General features: G+C 39.6%; 1 protein-coding gene across 5 annotated transcripts in view; it reads left to right on the top strand.

Moving 5' to 3' along the window:
- The first annotated feature begins 5,753 nt into the window (after positions 1–5,753).
- Positions 5,754–7,454, top strand: part of LOC125496816 (uncharacterized) — a 20,149-nt gene continuing 18,448 nt past the window's right edge. For 3 of the 5 annotated variants that reach the window (XR_008968829.1, XR_008968828.1, XM_057393727.1), the window contains exon 1: positions 6,436–7,136. The gene's annotated coding sequence lies outside the window, so the exon portion shown is untranslated. Of the gene's footprint in view, positions 7,137–7,454 lie in introns of all 5 variants that reach the window. The other 2 variants (XR_008968831.1, XR_008968830.1) reach the window with 1 other exon arrangement.

Genomic DNA, 7,454 nt, shown 5'->3' with positions numbered 1-7,454 from the left:
AAATAAAATGCTACTATATTTGGTTTTTTTTTCCTCTTTTCATCACATAGGTTTTTCGGTTTCTTGCTCTTTATCTCTTTCTTTTCTTAAATCTCCGTGTCAAGGTCCTATGTTTCATTTAAAATAAAACGAAAAAAGTATAAAAATCTCACAGAGGGTCGTCAATAAGAACACTTAAACCAATAGTTCTCCAAATGTCTCGCATTTTATAACTTTAATAGTTAAAGTTTTTTTCATTCTCGTTTTATTTTCACTTAAGAAAAAATAACTTCTAACAATATAAGATAAGTTTGAAGTTAATAAGTTTTTATAAGTGTAAATATTATGTTGTTGCCTAAAAAAAGTCAATAAAGGCTAATTAATTTCGATTAATAATTACCTATTAGAAATTGGAAAAATTGTTAGTAACAATTCCAACTATGGACGTTTTGGCATTTTAAATCCCAACTAAGAATTATTTCTGAGCGTTCCCAACTATGCATCATTTTTGTCGAAATTAGTCCCGCTTGATTGATTACTTGTTTAACATGTTAATTTTTTTATTTCTTAACTTAATCAACTTCTTTCTTTTTCTCTTATCACCTTCCCCCTGCCACTCCCCCCCCTGCCACTCCCCCCCCCCTCCCCAACCACCCCTAAAATCACATCCCCTTTCCCCTGCCACTTCTCCTCCTCCTACTCCCTTCGTAGCCCAAAATCTTCTAGACAAATTCAAAACTGAACTTATATACATCGCCCTACAATTACTTAAAATCGCCCAAAAAAATTGAAATTACATTTATAACCTTTCTCTTTTATTTTTAAATCACCAGCACCACCACCATCCTCCTCCTGCCAAGCTGCCACCACCACCACTCACCTCCTGCCTGATTGCCACCACCATCCACCCACCTCCGTGCACCACCCTCACCTCCATTATATTACCCATCTCTCTCCTTCTTCAACATTATATGCATACCACCACCCACTCACCCACCTCACTCCACCACCCTCACCTCCACTTCCTTCGTCGCACACAACCCCTACCATCTTCACGTCACCCCCACCACCCTCACAAATCAGAAATTTTTTAAACCGCGATCGTCCGGCCAGAACGTTCACCCCATGCCGGACGTTAAAAATTTTCATATTCGCGCGCGAAGGTGGCCGAGGTAGGTGATGACGATGGAGGATGTCGCGGGAGGTAGTGGGAAAGTAGGTGATGGTGGTGGGTGGTGGGGGTACTGGTTAGTCTTCAACTTCTTTTTGTTAGTCAAAATTCTTGCATGGATTAGATTTGATGTATGCATGGTGGTGGGAAGGTAGGTGGAGGGGTTGTGGATGGTGTGGAAAGAGGAGAGGGTGAAAGGGCAGTGTGCAGGTAGGTGGTGGTGGTGGGGGTGGTGGGTGGTGGAAAAGAGGAAAGGGTAAAATGGTAGAAAAAAATAATTTTGGGGCGATTTTAAGTAATTTCATGGCGATGTTTAACAATCCCCATCCAGAACTTCAATTACACGTACAAGAACAGAAATTCCCTCCGTAAACCTTCCCAAACAACAATAAAGTGCAGCATGCGCACACCTTTCAAAAGACTTCGAAGCTCCGATCGGAATGATGATGATTATCTGGTTTATCAAGAAAGGGCTCATCTAAGTTGGGCCCGAGTTTGGTTAAATCGGAAGTGGGAATGTTTTTTTTCCGCCAAAATTTCAATCGGAGGCGCAATTGCGGCATCGACGGCGTGGTGCAGTGACAAGCTAGGGAGGAGCAACAAGTGAGAGAAAGAAATAAAGGAGCGGGGGGAGAAGAGAGAGGAAAGCTTTGCGTCACCGGAGGTGGAGGCTGGAGTGTCACACACTCACACCTGGTGGCCTCAGGGTGGTTCATTTGAGTGAAGAAGGTTTGGTTTGGGGTGGAGGTTCGTTGATGCAGGTGAGTGAGGAGAGAGTAATGTGCTGCGAGAAAGTGGGGTTTCATGGAAATAGAGGGAAATGGGGGAGAGAGATGGACAAGGGTTTGATAACCACTATTAATGGTATTTGACTCGGGAAGATAAAGGGAAGGGTGAAGGGGGGTGTTTGGCTGCTGGAGATTGGAATTTAGGCGAGAAATGGTGGGATTTGGGTGGTGGTTTAATTTCTGCAGTGGGGAGAGAAAGTGTGGTGGGGTGATGTGTTCGATGGTGGAGTGATGTTGAATAGGTGGTGGTGAAAAAGAAAAATAAAAAAAGCATTTTACATGTAGCAATCATTGACCTGTTGGGACCAATTTCGACAAAAACGATGCTTAATTTGGACCCCTGAAAAATAATCCTTAGTTGAGATTGAAAATGGTAAAATGTCCATAATTAGAACTTAACTTTTCCTGATAAATTAGGTGACTAATAGCATTTGTCGTTCATATGCTCGGATGCTCCCGCTCCCGCCGTAAATAATTCACGCACCAACATATGCATAACATACTCCACCTGGATGTCCAATTTTACTGTAAATTTTCTTCTTTTCAAAATAGGGAGTAAAATATGAAGTGATTATACATCGAATATCTAACAGTAAAGCCTACTCCCAAGTTCCATCACTACTGCTTGCGAAGCATCTGATTCTCTAATATGGCACAAAATTGTTATAGCAAGAAATACACTGACTATATTTAAAAAACTACAACACCATAAAGATTAGAGGGTCGAGTAAATTAAAGGATACAAGCCGATTTTATTAAGTAATGGGCAGAATATTATGTACTACTTTAGTAGGTTCTATGAACTATGAAGAACTAGAATCGTGAATCGTGATAATCTGCTTAAAGCTTTCTGCAGTTTCCACATGTTCCTTTTTACGTGTGAATACCAGAAGTCGATCTTACTCTCTCTGCAAATAGGAACAAAAATAGGGGAGAATAAGAATCAATCAAGAATAAGGCATCGGATAAGGACCATAAAGTGACTTCCACTACAGAGATAGATATTTTAATGTCAGTGGCGGACTCGCGGTAGTATAGTCGGAAAAAGAAAACGAAATTGTGTTAAATTGGGGAGGAAGAACCTGGGTAAAGGAGAGGGGATTAAAATATTAGAGGTTTTTCTAGGTATTTAAAATTGTATCTTGAATAAGTTTTTTTTTTTTTAATAGTTAAGAAGAAATTCTCCTGATTATTATTGGCTATTGCATAGGACTAGGGATGGGCATGGGTTCGAGACTCTACCGGACCCTGTTGGACCCGACCCTAATTTAGGGGTTTGGGTCCAATTTTTTTAGACCCTAAGGGTCCTGGTCTGGGTCCAAGTGAATTTTTTAGGGTCCGGGTCTTAAATTTTTGGACCCAGACCCGACCCTTAGATCGTAAACTTATTTAATATATACATCTTAACTTTTTTTAAAAAAAAAACAAACTGATTTTCTAAAAGACTAAAACCTAAACTAAAACACCAAAATACCCATTCTGAACTCTTATGTAAGTTGTGTTTGTTTCGTTTTTTTCAGTTTGTATGTTGGTGTTTGTTTCATTATTTTTTTTTTCAGTTTATATGTTTGTGAATTGTGTTTGTTTCGTTTTTTTTAGTTTATAAGTTTGTGTTTGTTTCATTTTTTTTCAATTTATATGTTGGTGTTTGTTTCATGCGATTTTTTGTGTTTGTTTCATGCGAATTTCAGATGATTATTGATATTAATAATGCTAAAAGTTTGTAGGAACCAATTTTGTTCAACCCATGTTATCATTGTAAAATAAAAAAATATACTTAAAAAAAAGTAGTATTTAAGGAAACGAATTCTTCACCATATGTCTCCGACAAGTTATTATATTTATCATATACTCTCGATGTTTTCAAAATTCACCATATACCTCTCAATTTCTTGATTATTCACTATGTACCCTTAATGATTAACGATTATCAATTTTTTCAATTATTAAGCTTTGATTTCATTACTAAACCTTATTTCATCTCTATTTCACTCATTTACCCTACGTTTTTTCACCAAATACCCCCGAGTTTTCATGAAATTCACCGGGTACCCCCACACTTTTGAAAATACACGGGTAACCCCTGAGTTTCAACAAAATACACCCGGATACCCTCAATGACTAACGGCGTTAACTGCCGTTAACTACAGTTAGTCATTAACCCTTTTTTTTGTTTTCAACCCTAATTAACCACTAACCTAACCCTAACTCTAAACCCTAACCCTAAACCTAACTTTAAACCCTAACCCTAAACCCTAACCACCCTCCCCACCAACCCATCCACCCACCACCCCAGCAAACCCCCCTCCCCAACCCCACCCTACCCACCACCCTTGCAGACCCCCCCTCCCCCAACCATCGGCCGCCCCTTCCCCACCCCCGCAACCCCTTCCCTAACCCCCTCGCAGCCGCCCACCCCACCAATCCCCCCACTGGAATTTTGCTCCCACCCCCCACCCCCGACGAGTCTCATCCCTTCCCCCCACCTCCGTTCAGTTTCGATCCCCTCTCCGCACCCCCACACTCACAGCCGCAACCTCCTACCTACGCAGCCGCCACCCTCGCAGCCCACGCAGCCCACACAGCCGCGCAGCCCCCCTCCCCTCGTCGGCGTTTCACCCTCTTCTCATCTTCGTTGTTTTTCGTCACTCTAGGGTTGATGGGGTGGGTGTTTTCGTGGAAGCGAAAAACCCAGAAAAGGTAGCGGGGAGGGGGAGATTCGACCTGAGTGGGGGAAGGTGGGGGGATTCGACCGGGGAAGGGGAGGGTGGGGGATTCGACGGGTTAGGGGCATCATGGAGGGTCGACGGGGGTGGGGGGAGCTGCGGGATGGTGGGGGAGGGGGGAGCTACTAGGGTGGGGGTGGTGGGAGGGTGGTGGGTGGTGGCTGGGTTAGGGTTAGGGTTTAGGTTTAGAGGTTAGGGTTAGTTTTTAGGATTAGGGTTTAAATTAGATAATTAGGGTTAATGACTAACGGTGGTTAACATACACTGTTAGTCATTAAGGGCATTTGGGTGTATTATAGTAAAATTGAGGGGTACCCCGTGTATTTTCAAAAGTGCGAGGGTACCCGGTGAATTTCGTGAAAACTCGGGGGGCATTTGGTGAAAAAACCGTAATAATAATATTCCAATCCAAAATAATCAAGCTTATTCCTCAACAAGATAAAGATGTTAAAGAAAGAAATTTAAACTATTACTCATATCTTAGCTACTTATTAAACTACTAATCCTAGAATATGAATAAATATTCAATGGAGGAACATAATCATTCCTATCCTTATTTTCTTTGTACTTTTCTAGAGTAAACATTTCATCTTCGAAGTCTTCAATGTCTTTCATAATAATAACAACTTGACTTTTTAGCTGTAGAAGATCTTCAAATCCTTTTGGGTTGAGGTCTATCCTCTTCCAACTCTGAATCACTATCAATGTCCAGATAAGATCTCATAGTAGCACTGTAAATGTCCTTTCGGGGTTGCCCTCTAGCACGATCAAACTATTGAATTAGCTCATCATCGCTATCGGGGACGCTTACTTTCAAAACACGATACATAACAAGGTCTAGACTGATGTAGATCTCACTATCAGACTCCACGTCATACTCATCATCACTAAGCAAAATAGGGTTGGAGTAGTTTCCTACTTGGGCAGCTTCACTATTGGTCATGCCTAAAGGTTCATTTACAGTGGAACACGACATCTATAATAACTAATACTCTCACTTAGCGTATATTCCCAACAATAAATAATAAGCAAATAAATATATAATTTAAAGCCATGAATAACATCAAACAATGAAGTAGGGAAGAAAAACACTAAACATGCTGAACAAAGCATTTAAATACAAACACATAATAATTCTATCTTATATGCCCTTCCTATTTTACCGATCTCTCACAAAATTAATAAAGTAAATAAAATAAAACTAAGGGTACCAAAAATAAACAACTAAAATTAAATTAGTAAACACCAAAAAAAAAATAGAAAAATCGAAAAATAAAAAAAATCAGCTAAAAAAATTTCGAACCCTTTTGAAAACATGTTTCGAATTTATCAAAAATAATGATTGGAAAATTCCCACTGGTAACCCTGTACTATGGAACATTTGCAATGGTAAACCGTTTTTCTTTTGAGTTTCAAAAATAACCCTATACTTAGTAATATTATACAACCGTGACATTAATGATGGTTAAACCGTTAATTCAACCGTTAGTATTATCGATTTACCTAACCCTGGTTAACCCCAACCCCCAACCACCACCCAGCCCACTGACATCCCATCCAACCACTATTGTCCCATCCCTCCACAGGAACCCCACTCCACTTGAACACCACCACCACCATTGTCCCACCCCCTAAAACCAAAGACTCATCCAAATCCCAACCTAGATAGCCTTGAAACAACTACCTATTAATCCAAAGCCCACTCCAACCACCAAAAATACCATTTAACTACCCAAAACCCCCATATCAACAAGATAAAGGAAGAAATAATCAGGGACGGAGCGAAGCAGGCAAAGGAGGAAGGAAGACTCGAGCAAGGGACAGAGGGGGATAACACGAACACCGATAAGCCACGAACATAACAAGAGCAACGCAACAACAGTAGCAGCACAAACGTGAAGGGGGGAAAGAACCGAGTGACGGTAAAGATCTGGGGAGGCAGTGTAACACCCCGATTTTTGAAACAGTTTATTATTTATTTTATTAACTATATTATATATTTTAGTTTATTTAATAATTAAATTCATTTACCTTTAGAAATTATTTTGTAAATAATATATATGCTTATAATGGGACAAGTTTAGTAAGTAATTTAACTAATAATAGTAATAAGAGGAAATTTATTCACATATATGTAAGAAGGGGGAAAAGGAAAAAATAAAACAAGAAAAGAAAAAAAAAAGAAAAAGAAAAAAAAAACAAACACAAAAGAAGAACGACATTCAAAACGGTGTTCACCACCGTTCACCATATTCACCCTCTTCACCATTTTCTTCTCTCAAAATTCTTCCTTCATCACACAATCACCATCGTTGCCGACGACACAACCACACCGCCACTAGAGGTGACACCATAGAAGTAGGCGGCGCAAGGAAGAAAAGGGGGTCGTTGTTGCTGTAATTTGGAGCATTTGGTGCTCGAATTAGGGGCGTTTGCAAGTTATTTCTCATCCCCAATCATCTATATTAGTGGGTAAGATGAATTCCTCAACTAATTTAAGTTTTCTTTTAAAAATTATGAAGTTAGGGTTTTTAGATTGAAATTGAATTGGGGTTTTTGATTTTAGAGTTTGGGTGTGGAATTTATTGAGTTGAATGTTCATTCATGAGTTTAATAGTTAGTTTAGAATAGTAGGAAGCTTGTTAATGTTCAAGTGAATTGAATATAGTGTGCTGTAATTCGTAGAATTACCAGTTCAGGTTCGTATTTTGCGTTTTTAGGCAGTTTACGGACATTTTTAGCAAAAATACTATTTCATAAAAAGTTGTTCGTATTGAAATTTTACTCTAG

The sequence above is a fragment of the Beta vulgaris genome, chromosome 1 (assembly GCF_026745355.1).
Source record: "Beta vulgaris subsp. vulgaris cultivar EL10 chromosome 1, EL10.2, whole genome shotgun sequence".
Lineage (NCBI taxonomy): Eukaryota > Viridiplantae > Streptophyta > Magnoliopsida > Caryophyllales > Amaranthaceae > Beta > Beta vulgaris.
This window is presented reverse-complemented; position numbering and strand designations above follow the sequence as displayed.